The sequence below is a fragment of the Cucumis melo genome, chromosome 7 (genome assembly GCF_025177605.1).
Source record: "Cucumis melo cultivar AY chromosome 7, USDA_Cmelo_AY_1.0, whole genome shotgun sequence".
NCBI classification, from domain to species: Eukaryota; Viridiplantae; Streptophyta; class Magnoliopsida; order Cucurbitales; family Cucurbitaceae; genus Cucumis; species Cucumis melo.
The window spans coordinates 26,948,420-26,963,520 of record NC_066863.1 but is presented as its reverse complement, the minus strand read 5'-3'; the positions used below and the strand labels follow the sequence as shown (position 1 = coordinate 26,963,520).

General features: G+C 24.6%; 2 long non-coding RNA genes across 2 annotated transcripts; one reads left to right on the top strand and one right to left on the bottom strand.

Moving 5' to 3' along the window:
- Nucleotides 1-10,243: 10,243 nt before the first annotated feature.
- LOC103494498 (uncharacterized) lies at nt 10,244-11,146 on the bottom strand. The gene is made up of 2 exons (XR_538672.2): nt 10,670-11,146; nt 10,244-10,505 (listed from the first exon to the last, which is right to left on the bottom strand). It is a non-coding gene; the product is annotated as an uncharacterized LOC103494498 (long non-coding RNA).
- Nucleotides 11,147-13,451: 2,305 nt separating this feature from the next.
- On the top strand, nt 13,452-14,128 carry LOC103494497 (uncharacterized). Its single transcript, XR_538671.2, has 2 exons — nt 13,452-13,637; nt 13,775-14,128. It is a non-coding gene; the product is annotated as an uncharacterized LOC103494497 (long non-coding RNA).
- Nucleotides 14,129-15,101: the final 973 nt, after the last annotated feature.

Here is a 15,101-nt window from a genome sequence, read left to right as displayed (position 1 = left end):
AACTTCATTTTAATATCTTTTATAATGTTTTTTTCAACTAGTTTTTATATCTAGGGTTAATTTTTTTTAATTATTATTATTATTTTAAAGATCGATGTTTTGATTTCTAATCTTTCGAGTGTTGTAGAAAAATTGATACATGTTATACGTAAAACGGTTTACAAGGGAGAATCTTTTATATACATGTGTTGTTTTTAACTCTAAATGTATATAATAAATATCATTTTTGCACTTTAGTTAATGAGATACAACTATTTGAATGTTGTGTTTTTTAAGTTATTTACTAATTGGACATGATTGTTTGAATATAGATGTGTCTTTTAAGTCTAAGACATACGATTGATGTCAACAAGATCTATATACCTTATTTGAGAAAAGTAGTTACATAACTTACATTACGAGCATAATTTTTTTTTTACAAAGCGAGAACAATTCAATAAGAATTGAACAAAGTATTTAGAAGGAGAAATAAAGTTAAAAGAAATAAAAAAAATGAAAAGAAAAAGTTTACACAATATTTTAAATGATTTGATTAGATGTCAACAAAAAAAGTTTTAAAAGTAAAAGATAGACCAAATACTGTACAGAGAAGAAAAGAAGAGCTTAGTTCAATTGATATTTATACATGTGAACGGTCAATAAATTTATCATTTAAATCTATCATCCTCAATTTGTACTAAAAAAAATGTACACAAAAGAAGTTAGGCCGACTATGAGATCATTTAAGTGTATAGCAACCTTTTTTTTAATTTATGTTTTGGTTTTTTGTTTTTAACAATTAACCCTAGCTAAAAACATTTATTGGACATGTGAATTTTATTACTTAGTTATATACTTTTTATCGACTAATAATTATAATGAATAACAATTTTAGAGATAATAATCAAGTGTATGCATAGCAATATTTTTAAAATGTTTCAAACTAGCTAAATATATTAGTGATAGAGGCTTTTATTACTAATAAACTGTTATAATCTGTTAGTGATATAACAATGTTTTGCAATAGAATCTATCATTCACAGACTCTAACAAATATTGCTATATATATATATTTTTAAATGTTATATATGTTAATACTTTATATCTAATTGCTATATTTTCGATTGTCCCTTTTATACCAATGCTTTCAAAAATCAAACTAATATTTAAATCATAAAAGTATAGTTTATTTTTTTAAAAAAATAAAGGCTAATAGTTGAGAAAAATAAATTTCACCATAAGAAAAATTAAGAAAAGTAAATATATATGTTCACACGAAAGAGGTGTAATTTGTGTAATTGAACTTTGTATTAATTTATATGGTGTTGTGGATATAATCTCTAGTATTTACTCATTTGATGCTTTCTCTCAAATACAATATAAACTTAACAATTCTTTTATCTTCGATTTTCATGAAGTTAGAGTTGCAAGTCAATTCGAGCTTCAATCTTTTAAAATTCAAGGAAAGTTTGGACCCACTTGTTTGGCGGCTCGGCTCAATTTTTCATTAGGGCTTGAACTGGGTTGGACATAAGAAACTTGACTATATAAATCCAATCAAATTATAATCATCACAATTTTGCTGTGATGATGTGGAGCGATATAATTGACCAATATTTATTGCTCAATAATATATTTTTTTAAAAATCAAATAGATAACAAACGAGACCTTAAATTTCATTTATTTATTTTTTAGGATTTAGCAAAGAATTTATGTATTTACTTAGTAGAAAATCATGGCCTAAATAGTTAGGAGGTGTTGTTAAAAATAATACTAAGATAAAAGAATAAAAAGTGCATTAAAAGAGAATGGACTTTGATTCGTTTTCTCTTTTCCATTTCTAGTTTCCACTTGACAAAAAGAAAATATTAATTTATGTCAAATTGCTAATTAATATTATAGTAATATTATATGTATATATTAATATATATATGTATGGTCTATAAATTTTGAGGTATAAACTATGGAGTTTTTTTTAAAAAAAGAAAAAAAAAAAGAAAAAGAAAAAAACCAACCAAAAAAACAAACTACCTACGCTCCATTGAGAAAAAAACCACTAAAAAATCAATTAAGTTTATTTTATATGAAGTGTAAATATTTTGTCTATTTTACTATTTTTGATCATCTTCTTAATAAATAGTTATTTTTAAATATAACAAAATTAACTAAAATATTTACGAAATATAGTCAAACTTTACATTTTATCAATGATAGAAACACTAATAACTAGGTTTATAAAATGTCTATCAAAAGAGACACTCGTAAAAGTCCATCTATATCTATTATCTATTATTTACGTAGAATTTATATCTTTTTTATTTTTGTAAATATCTTCATAACTTTACAATTTACTCTCTCTATATATATATATTAACTATTCATTTATGTACATAAGAATAAGAAATTAGGAAAGAAAAAGTTTAATCTAAAAGATACCTAAAGGGGAAGAGAGGTGGCTATTGATTTTTCATTTGGTTCACATAAATTATAATATTTCTCGGGGAAAAGTTCAACCCTCTATGCAACTTGGCAATGTTAAATTCAAATTTAACTTAAAAATTTTTATTTTATTTGATCGAAATTTGGATAATATTTTAAAAATATAATAATTAACATGAAAAGTACTTATTCTAAAAATAAATTAATGCAAAATATATATATATATATATATATATATATATATTATTTAAACTTTTTATTTATATGTGATAATGACTGCCAGAAAAATTTAAAGGAGAGACTAGCTCTGATTTCACGTGTTTGTTTGGTGTTTGAAATTTAAGAAAATAAATAAATAATCCCAATTTGATTAGTTTCAATGAACTCAAACCCTAACAAAAGCAATGTCTAAAAACAAAGAATCGAAAAAAAAAAGAAGAAGATATAATTGCAGAACATTGACCGTTTAATAAATGTAAAAGTTCTCATCAATTTCAACACAAAAACCCAAATTTTGTTGTCTTCATTTTTCTATATTTCCATTTGTTTTAGCCTCGTTTCATCATTGTATATAAATTATGTTCTTCGTGTCTTTTCATAAATATAATTTTTATAAAATTTTTTTAAAAATAAACTGATTTTTCAAAACCCTACTATTATTTTCTACTTTTCAATTTTTTTTAGCCTTATTAATTTGTTTCTATTTTGTAGTCCATCATAATGTGACAAAAGGTTTGATTTTATTTTTAAAATAAAAAACCAAATTATTGAAGCCTTTTTCAAGAAAAAAAAAATCTCAAAATTTAAACATTTGTATTATATCATTAAAGAAAATCATTAAAACCTTAAAAAAAAGAAAAAAAGAAAAAAAAAAGCTAAACAACAAAATGTTTTAAACTTATAATTAACTCATTGTTAATAATTTCTTTTACAAATATTCATCAACATCCATATCTCTTAATCTCCACACTAATTTTAAACTTTGAGTTGAGTTAATACAATCGAAAATGGAATTACGATTATTCTTCCTTGATTCTCAAATCCAATCTTTATTTATTATTTTTTTTAATAAAAATATACTTTAATAAAATAAAAAAAAAATAATTTTCAATTTTCAATTTTCAATTTTATTAATTTTGTAAAATAAAATGTCTTACATGGCGTGCCAAACTTTGTTTTGATTTTATTTATAAATACATATCCCTATACAAAGACACAACACACACACCGTCCGTACAGTTTTACAAATTTTTGTCTTTTCTTTCCCCAAATTACCCTTCTCCATGAATTATCCATTTTTAAAATTCTTATTATATTTTCATAGGGAGAATCTTGTGAAGAAGATTCAAGAATTAAACTTATGAATAATACCCCATTCCAAATTGTTTTAAATTAATATTGATTATGATAGAAGAAAATAGGATTAAATATTTACAATAGGCTATTAGGAAAAAGCACTCAATTAACTCATCAATAATTGTGATGCACCCTTTTCTTCTATACTTCATCATGTTTAATTAGGAAGAAAATTAATGATTTTGATTTATTCTCCTCCACAAAACTCTTGCAACTTGTTATATAGTCAGGGTTTCAAAATTCTCAAAATCACTTCCCTACCTTAGTGTAAAATCTATAATATATAGTTGTTGTTTAACTACTATGTATATGTTTAAAATCACTTTTGTTATATATGTTTAAAGTTAGGTCGAAACGGTTTTTAATTATTTAATATTTTTGAAATGCCATTATAGTTCCACTAAAATTGATTTTGAATCATTAAACATGTTCTAGATTGAGTTTTATAAACATGTTTGATTGACCATTGCTTTCATGTCTTTTAGTTTTAGATTCACTAAGTCCAAACAACATATATGTGTTTGAGAAACAATTTAAATTATGTTATTAAAAAATATTTTTAAATACTATGATTCAAATCCTACAAATTCAATTAAGAATATTGTTATATAAAGACTATATTTGAATAATAAAAATTATATATATATATATAAACTAAAACAGAATAAGTTTGAAATGTAAAAGACCAAAAATTGTATTTTTAACTAAAATTTTATAATTTTTCCTATTATTAACTTTTTTTTTAAAAAAAGTTTTTATCATTAAATTATTAGATTGATTAAATACACTCTTTTTTGAAATATATAAAAGTACAATATTTGTTTTCAAGATGGTGGCTTTTTTAAAACTTTGATAAAATAATAAAATTTTAAGAACGTGATGAATATATAAATGGTCAATTATCACTACCCTGTCGCTATAGCAATAAAGTATAAAGCTTAAAATTATATATTTGTCAAAAATAAATAAATAAATAATAATCCTATTCAATTTTGGTACATCCAATTCGAAAGCCTTTTGAGAATACGATATAGTAAATATAATCCATCGTTTTAGAATTTTGTCAATATATGACAAAATTCTCACCTTTTAAATTATTCTTCATCCTAAATTTTTTATGTATTAGTTGGTTTAATATTCTTAGTACGTGGTTTTCATTCTTTTTAAAATTTTATTCAATTCGTTGTAGTATTATTAAATATATATGAATGATATAACTCAATTATATGAATCAGGTTTATAAATGTATATCAATAGTGTATAAGCGGGACTTTAAACATAATAAGTGTATTTAATCAATTGAGTATATCAGTGAAAAATAGTAAGTGTATCTGCAATTCATAAGGTGTATCAAACATATATATCACATGTATCAAGCATATCAACTTTGTTGAGTGTACTAGTGAAGCATGAAAAATCTATTAGCAGCGCATCGAGTATATCAAACTTACCAATGAAACATTTAAGTGTATCAAGACCTAAAAGGTATCAAGTATATAAAAAAGAATTAAGGGTAACAATGAGTATTAGATATATTCAGGTTTTTCAGGCGTATTAAAGGATATCGAATGTATCATGGTGCATCAAAGGTGACAAGATTCAAAAGTTATAAAAAAGTATCAAATGTATCAAGAAGTATCAAATGTGTATTATGTATATCAAATATATATCGATAACGAGGATATTTGTGACATCTTGTATCTTTATACATGTGAATTGGACTTTGTTTTTACCATTTTTATAAATAATAAATGTGTGTTATGGACTTAATTTATTATAATTTGTTTTTGACTTTTTTTCAAGGACGACTTAATTTTTCCCACAATGAGGTAAAAAATCGGGTATTATTATATATCTTTCAAATTCTTTGGTTCATCCCATTATCCACTTTCAATTTTATCTTTCATTGCTAATATCTTTTCATAATATATTTTTATAAATTTTTACTTCATGTTTAGTAGAGATCACTTAAAATTCTATATATCTAATTAAAACTTTTGATTTAATTTTATATTTTAGAAAATGTTTAGGGGCGTTTGACGTATAGGTTTGGAATCCAATGTTCTAAAAATTAAATGCAGTGAGCTTATTTAATAAGATTATGATGTCTAAGAACTACAGATGCCTGTGTTTGGGATGTAAGATTTGGAAATAAGGATTTTTGATATATGTATTTGGAGTACCGGTTTTAAATTCCTACATTTAGCTAATATGTTGTTCAGTTTATTTATTTATTTATTTATTTTGTGAACTACACATCCTAGTATCAAATTTTTAGTTGATTTTTCTTTTCCTATTTTGTACCTCTAATATAATTCAATTTCTCGAATCTATTCATTTTCAAAAAAAGGAAATTTTTTTTTAACCTTCAATGACAATAATTTTGATTACAATGACATTAACTCAAATGATCTAATATTACAAATCTTTCACAAAATATAACAAGTCAACGACGTTTACGAAAGTTTCCATTATTAACATAAAAGATGAGAAATATCTCGTTGTCGAGGTATGTTTGCTTTTAACTTCGACAAAAAGAAAGAATCTAAAAGAGGGTGAATGGAAAAGAAAAATGTGTTATGAGAAAGAGACAAAATAAGTGAAAGGTTTGAGGTTAGTTGAAGAGATAAATAGAAGATTATATTTCGATTGATGGATTGGATATGATGTTTGTTAGCTAAAGATTCAATGAACTGAACGGCTTTGGTTTCACGAGTCCCCTTTTCTTCTTTTCTTTTCTTTTCTTTTCTTTTCTTTCTTTTGGTTTCATCGTTATCCATGATGCCGTCTTTGACCCACCAATTCACCACCCAACTTGTTCATTCAATACATAATATATTCATTCATTCAATTTAAAACCAACTACTAGGGATGCCCATAGATTCCTTTTTGCAAACAGTTTTTCTTTAATTAGTTGTATAACTTTTACTTGACCAGAATTCAACCCTCAAGTATCTTATGTTATGTTAAAAGTATCGTTGAACTAAGCTAGACCACTTTCGTCTTTTGTTGATGTTTTTAGTTAATTTACATTTTGATTGTATGTAATCTATTAAAGATATACGATGAAATGGAGTTATTAAAGTAACGTTGTTATTGAAAAAAAAAAAACTATAATTCAACCGAGAAAAATACTATGTTAACTCTAATTGAACTAAGTTGACAACTTTTGTTTTTTTTTTTTTTTTTTTTACTTTTATTGATGTTTAGTTTTGATCGTTGTATCATGAAATTTACATTTTGATTGTATGTAACTATTAAGGCCAATGTTTTGGGTGAGTTTACGGGGATTAGAGTTATCATAAACCTACATTACTTGTTTTGGGTAGGGTTAACATAAGACTCCCGCTCTATAACATATCTTTGTCTTTATTTTTAAATCTTCATAACTCTATTATTTTTGTATTAGTGAGATTTTGTAAGGATTAAAAAAAAAATACGTAATTTTATTTTTTTCTTTAGAGAAAAGTATTAAAATTTTAATTTTAGTTTTAGTTTTAGTTTTTTAACTTGATATTGTAATTTAAAATATTAGTAGAGGGTGGACAGTAAAATTTAAAAAAAAAATTATGAAAATAAATTGTATTAGATTGTTTTTTTAAATAGAAAGTAGAAGATTTAGATTCTTTCGTACAAATAATCATCTACTTTTTTTTTTGTTTTTTTTTCAAATTTAACTTAGGAACATTTTTTTTATTAACTAGTTACCCATTTTACAAATATTTTAAAAAATCAAATTAAAATTTGAAGAAAAATATAGTTTTTAATAACTTATTATTATTATTTTTAAATTTTGGTATTAATTCCATTCTTGTAGTTAAGAAACATGATTTAATTTCAAAAATAACAAAACGATTAACCAATTAAGATTTATTTGTTTATCTTAATTAAAATTAAGTTGATAAACATTATTTGTGTAAGCTTCGATAATTTGTTATTACTTTTATTATTCTTTTACTGTATCAAAATTTGAGAAATTAAAAAAGAAAAAGAAATAAAAAAAATCAAAAAATTGTTTTCATTTTTAGAATTAGAATTTAACTAGAAATTTCAATTTTATTTAATGTTGAAAGTTTGGAGAAAAATAAGCATTAAATTTAATAAATATCATAAAAAAACAATTTAATTAAAAATGTTTTAGAAAACAGAAAGTTACAAAATGAAAGATTGATTTTTTTAAGCACAAGAAAACTTAAAAACCCAGAAAATTTTATAAAAAAGAAGATGATTTTTTATTGCTGAAATAATCTCATGACATGATTTATTAAAATAAATATATTAAATTTATTTATTGAATATATATATTAAAAAATCATAACATCACCATCATAATTTTTGCCTCAAACGTATACTATCATAATAATTCTTTCCCCAAATAAATATTATCATAATACTACGTATCATAATCATTCTCTCAAACACATGCTATCATAATACTATCAATAATAAACCAATATCGTAATATTAGTTTTATTATAACCTTAGGATTATTATCACCCTTATCTCGTTATCTCTACCCCTTTCCAAATGCCTCTAAAAGATATAGCATGAAATGGAGTTATTAAAGTAACGTTCTTATTGAAAAACTATAATTCAATTAAAGATTTAATAATAATAATAATAATAATAATAACAATAATAAAAAGAAACCCTAATTTCTCTCTCTCACACCATTTAAATTAACTTCTTCAAATTAAGAATATATTAAAATATAAATTTTAATCAAATTATCTATAAAAACAAAAAAAATCAAATTAGCTATAAAAAGTAGATAAAACAAAAATAATTATTCTTCCAAGTATTTTGAAATCTTTATATGTATATATATTTGTATGGCCATAATGTAATTAAACTGGATAATACATTGGCTATAGACTTTTCCTTTTCTAAAGACTTTTTGTCTGTATGAATATCTTGAAATCAATCATTTGAACATATAAACTCTCGTAACTTTGCTTTTGGACATTTCAATCCAAAAAATCTCATATCAATAGAAACAATTATCCCCACTTGTACATTCGTGATAATTTTATTTCTTAGCTAACGTGAGACTTTGTTTCCATTCTTAACATTTATATGATTATTTTCTTGGAGTTAATTACTAAAAAATTGAATGTGTAACCTCAATAATATATGTATTAGCCGATTGAGATTTTATGATATTGTTTGATTGAATTATCTTAAATATTATCTAAATTTTAAATATACAACATTTATTTGTTTAAAAAGACACAATATAATGTTATATATCACACTAATATTTAAAATGAAATGTAGTGGGACCTTTAGTCTACATTACTAACATTACAAGAGTGATGGTTATGATCAGAAACATCTCATTATTTGGACATGGAGGACAGTATACAAAAGTTTTATAGGTTAATTTTTCTTTTCAAGCTTTCAAACAAAGAGCAAAGTTACTTTTGTTAAATTTTCCTTTAGAGAAGTTATAATAGATAAAAACTTTAAAAATTATAATCGAGTATATAGTAATGAAATATTATAAATATTTTTACTATTATTGATAAATTTTGACAGATTTTGTTATATTTATAACTTTTAAAAAATATAACTTTATATACTAATACTTATCTAAGTGTTATATTTAAGTGGCATCAAACTTAAAAAAAACTAGAATAATCACGATGAATAGTCAATTTTAGAATAATTATTAAATATGTAGCAATATTTTTTTAAAAAAATTACAAATATGGCATCGATACTCTTTTATCGTTGATTCTTATGGTTTATCAATGATAGACCAACATTTGCTACGTGAACATGATTTATCAGTGATAGACTCATTTTTTTTGTATAGATTTTGACAGATTTTCCTATATTTGTAATTATTTTTTAAAATGGTGCAATATATTCTTATACCTCTTTAACACAATATTCATTAATTGGGCTTGGGCCTTAAAGTATATAAGGCCCACCATTGGACTTAATGGATAGTGATCTTCAACGAGACCTTATAGCTCTTGGAGTTGGAGCCATAAGCCAACATATGGATATATATATATATATATGATCAATGAAAACCAAAATGTTAATTAATGCTTTAGTATTGGTTATATTTTTTAGATGCGATTTAATTTTGTTCAACGAGATATTCTACTATATATAGTCTCAAATAAAGCCTTTTAACTTTTTTATATTAGAAAATCATATGAGTACGCATTTATTCTTTAGAATTATATGATTTTATGGCTAGTCAGTTATGATCGACATTGATATAATTCTTAATTTCCTTTGCATTTGATCTTTCATTAGAGAATTATATTTTTCTCGAATAATAAGCTTTGCTTTATCGATGCTTTGATAATATTTAGAGTTCGAAGTCCAAACTCCCAAATGTTCTCCCAACTTTTCAACTTAAAAAATGTAATTATACTATGGAGTGTTTCAGGGTAGATGATCATGTCAACCACTGATTTGAGTAAACATTCACAAATAAAAATGCTGATGTTGTTGGCTTAAAACCCTTGTTTTTATTCATGATACTTTAGCCACAAGTGTATATATATATATATATATATATATGATCACCGTTAAGTACTGCTCTTTCTCATACACAGTTTCCATAGCCATCATGGTTGGTAGCCGGAGCGTCGAACCGCAGCCTTCTCTGCCGCATGCGGGTTGTTAATATAGTTGCCACCTCGAGGCAGAGCCGTACTCAGAAGACGACTCCCATCCCTATTCTTCCCATCCATATTCATCGTTTCAACTGTTACACCATAAAACACACAAAACTCAAGAACAACTAAATTAAAGCTCTAAGTTGTTTTCTTTACCAAAATGAAAAAAAAATGTAATAAACTTTTGCAATGAAGAGATAATTAAAAATAATAAGAAAGAGAGGAGATAAAAAGCATATGGATATATACTTACAATCTCCATGAAGGGAAGTAGAATAGATGAGTCTCCCTGTTGCCATACACGAAAGAAGAAGAAGAAGAAGCATAACACTAAAAAATATGGACTCTCTCTTTAAACCCATTGACATCAAACTCTCCTTTTTAAAATCTTTCTCTCTTTTTTTTGATGAACTCTGTGCTGAAGTTTCATAGTTATATATATAGATTCTAAAATATTAATATATTTTACAAAACTTAATTCACAGTATAAAAAAAAAAAAAACAAAGAAAGTCGTAAAAGTTTATAATTAAAAATAAACTCATTTGATATTTTTGGATTTATTTTTCATGTTTCTCACACGCATCTCAGCTTTCTTATTAAATAAAAAACCTTTTGTCAATGCCTTTTTCATAGTTGGCAGTGGTCATCGGAAGAGCTCATCAAAAAATATTCCCTAAACGAAGAAAAACCTTTTCATCAAAAAAAAAAAAAATATTTCGCTACAACGATTTAGGTTTGATTAGAGATCGTAATATAAATTGTTGATTATAATCAAGAAAAAGAAAACAGATTAATTTCTCAAATATCTCCTAAATATTCCTAAATGATAGGAAATATAAAATCAAAAGTTCAATGGAATAATTTATCTTTATTTCTTTAACCCAAAAAAAAAAAAAAAGTATATAATTAATTTTCCCTTTATTTCAAGGCATCTTCTCTAAAGTCTAAGTTGGGTGCATAAAGATTTTTGGCATTTTTAATCAGTGGTATTTTGTGGAGAAGTATTGATGTCAACATCTCCTAGTGGTTGACCTCAACTCCACACTCTCACTAATAACTAAAAATGAATAAACTATATATATATATATGTATGTATGTATGTATATGTGTGTTATAATATTCATAATTTTCTTAATGGTAAGAAACTAAGTAAAGTGGAAGTGTTTAACTTGTTACACTATATTAAGTAGCCTATAAAAAAAAAAGCTAAAATTAAAAAATATAGCTAGAGACAATAGAGAAGAGAAGTTATTATATATTTGTTATGCCATTTTTTCTTTTGCCACCAAAGTTCCACTACCTCTTCTGCACCACAACATTCCACTAGCTTTCTTAAATTAGGGGAAAAAACATGTGAGTACTTTATTATAAAATAAATAATTAAGTTTGGTATAATATAACTATATATATTTTTTTGTTTTCTCTCACATATTTTTTCAAATTTCTTTCTTTTTTTTTTTTTTCCATCTAAATGATTTTAAGTTAAAAAAATAAAATTATTTTCCATAGCAAAAGTTATGAAAATATTTGTTGTGTTCAGCTCATATATCTCAGGCTTCTTACATTCAAGTTTTAAGTTATGTGAATAGGGAGTTTGTATTGTGTTTTCATTTACTGTTATTATTTTTTGAAATTTGATTCAAAGTTCAAATGTTTCTTTAACAAAAATAAAAATTCAATACAAGAAATTTAGGATAAAAATATTTATAAATTTAAAAAATATATATAAACTAAAATGGGAATCCAATTGTGAAACAGGGTCTAAACTTCTAATTTTATATCAAATATATATATATATATATATATATATATATATATATACATATCAATAAATTCTAAAATATATCAAACAGGTCAAGCACTTAATTAGAATAAACATTTAGAAACTACATGGTGCAGTTTCTCAAATTTAGCTAGGTTTTTAGAAACAAAAAAAAACTCGAATATATGATTGTAAATGATCAGTCAATTCTTTAAAAAAAGAAAAAAAAGAAAAAAAAGAAAAAAAAGAATGTGAATGGTAGGATATCAGAAAACATAAATCCAAAACATTATTGTTGGAACCCTTACTAATTTTCGTAACATGTGGATCATCCTAGCAAGGACAGTCAATCTTGGCTGCCCATAAATTATGCCATTGTGGGTTTGGTGAACCATTGATTAATTTCAACCTCACCCTCGTTGACTCCCAAGTACACTAAGCTCATTATTTATTTTATATATATATGCACCAAAAACAAAAGTATATCCACTACTTTTAGTTGCATTTTGAACTTTTAAGTAAATATTATAATAATTGACATCAACTTTTTAGGTTATGGATTGAAAAGGGTTCCATCTCATTACCATCTTCACACTTGTAGTGTACTAAAAGAAACTTTTCAATAAGACATATTATAATAAAATTAAAACAATCAATCTATCCAAAATGAAAAAAAGAAAAGAAAAAAAATCTTAATTTGTTCGCAACCCCTTTGAAGTTGAAAGATTAAACAGTAAGAAGATAAGCTTTTCACAATCTTTAAAAGGATGCTTTTACTATCAATTGTGCATATTAATTATATCAAGCAGATTATTCGTCACAAAACTTCCTTCAATTGTTTACTTAATTTCTTTACTTACCTAGTCATCAATTTGTTATATATAACGTTAATTTATTTTGCACAATAATAGAGAATAATTTTTTTTGGTATATTATATTATAGAATATCTATAGAATGCACATCATTATTATATTAAATGAATGATTAAGTTTGAAATCATATCCCCTATATTGTGAGGAAAATATATATTTCTAAAATGTCAGTCAACCCTCTCTGACCACCATTTTGGCAGCTATTATAATTAAAGGTCAATTCAAACCCCATTTTCAAGATTTGAACAAGCTCTCAATTAAAAGTTGAATGTTAAACATAAAACCAAAATGGAAACAAATAAAATTCTAGATGACAAAGATTGATAAACCTAATTGGTCAACAACAAAGAAATCTGATATATCCAATAATCATATATATATCCTCAAGTTTTAGGCTTTAAATATGATCTTGAAATTGCTCTTTCTAATTACAAATACAATGAAGAAGATATCATAAAGTGGCTTCAAACAAGGACTCGATGTTTTTTAAGGTTTTATTTGTTGTCATTCTCATAATTACTTCTTCCCAATATGAAGCCTTTGGAAGACATATTTCTGCAGATGCTATTCCTCATTATCGATCTTGTAAGAATCCCAACATTAATCAACATTAATTTGGTCTCAAAATCACCATATTAGACTCAAATTAAATTTTGGAACGACATGTTTCAAAGTTTTTTAGTGTTATATATATGTTCTCATAGTTGTATATATGATTGCAGATCATGAAGATGATAAAAAGGAGAAGATTAATTCAAGAGTACTTCAACATGTTTCCCAACTTGATGTTCCAAGAAATGGTAACTATGGAGGAAGTGGAGGGGGTCCAACAAGTTAATTAAGACAGCTACTAAATTTATGGTTTATTTTAGGGAAAATTATGTTGTCCAAAAAGTGTCTATGCTACTGTGTCATCTTTATAACTTGTAGATTTTTCTTTGTTGTACTATTGGTTTAATATATGTTTGTTTTTAGGTGCTATGCCATATTGTGCTCACTCTAAGTTTAAACTTTCACTTGTGTACATGATCAATTAAAGTCAGATGTTAATTTAAAGTTGATACAAGAGATTCAACAAGACTTTTGGAAAAATTTAATTTGTTGGAATGAATCTTTTTTATTTGCATTGATTATTAAACTACAGTGAACACAATATCTTGTATTTAATCATCCGATGTTTTCTCTCTTTGGAAAGTAAACTTGTCCAGTAGCTTATTCTCGATTGTAGATATCTTAAGAGCTTTTTAGATGGTTTTTGAAGCTATAATTAATCATTTGATTTTGGAAATCCTTTGATTATTGAAATACTTTTGGTCTTGAAAGGTGTATCTAATTTGTCATTGTGTTTTGCCTTTTGGAATATCTATCTAGAATTTCTTTCTCAGTTCGAAACATGAGAGCTTTAAAGTTTTGAACTTCAAAACTAATTGAGAGTTTTTAGAGAAATTGAACTCGATTTTTTCGAGATCTTATATCCGATATGTATTCATTAATTAATGAAAAATAAGCATGTCAAAATTGGACATCTCAAGAATTAATGAAACACTTCAAATTTTATGGCCCCAATTCCTAGTTATATATTTTCAATCGGCCACATTATTATATCAATTAATCACAAAACTGCCTTTATTTTTTTACTTCTTTTCTTTACTTCCCCACTCATCAATTTATTTAGAATAGTAGCAGAAATTAGGTGAATTTTTTGCTCCCAGAGTATTATTCATCTTTATGCTATCATTTTCTATCACTCACATACTATATATATATATATTAAATATTTTTGAAAAAGAAAAACCAAAATTTGTGACACGAAAAATTATGATTGAATAATTTGTTTGAATGACAAAATAATAATGCTAACCATGTATTTTTCTTTTGGTATATTATATTATAGAATATTTATAAAAGATATCCTTATTAAATGATGATTAAATGTTTAAATCATGTCCCCTACTACTTCGTGGGGGAAATAATTTCACAGAAAGAGAGATTTTCAAAAATTTCAGTCAACTGATCTCTGACCATCATTTTTGGCAGCTAATTAAATAT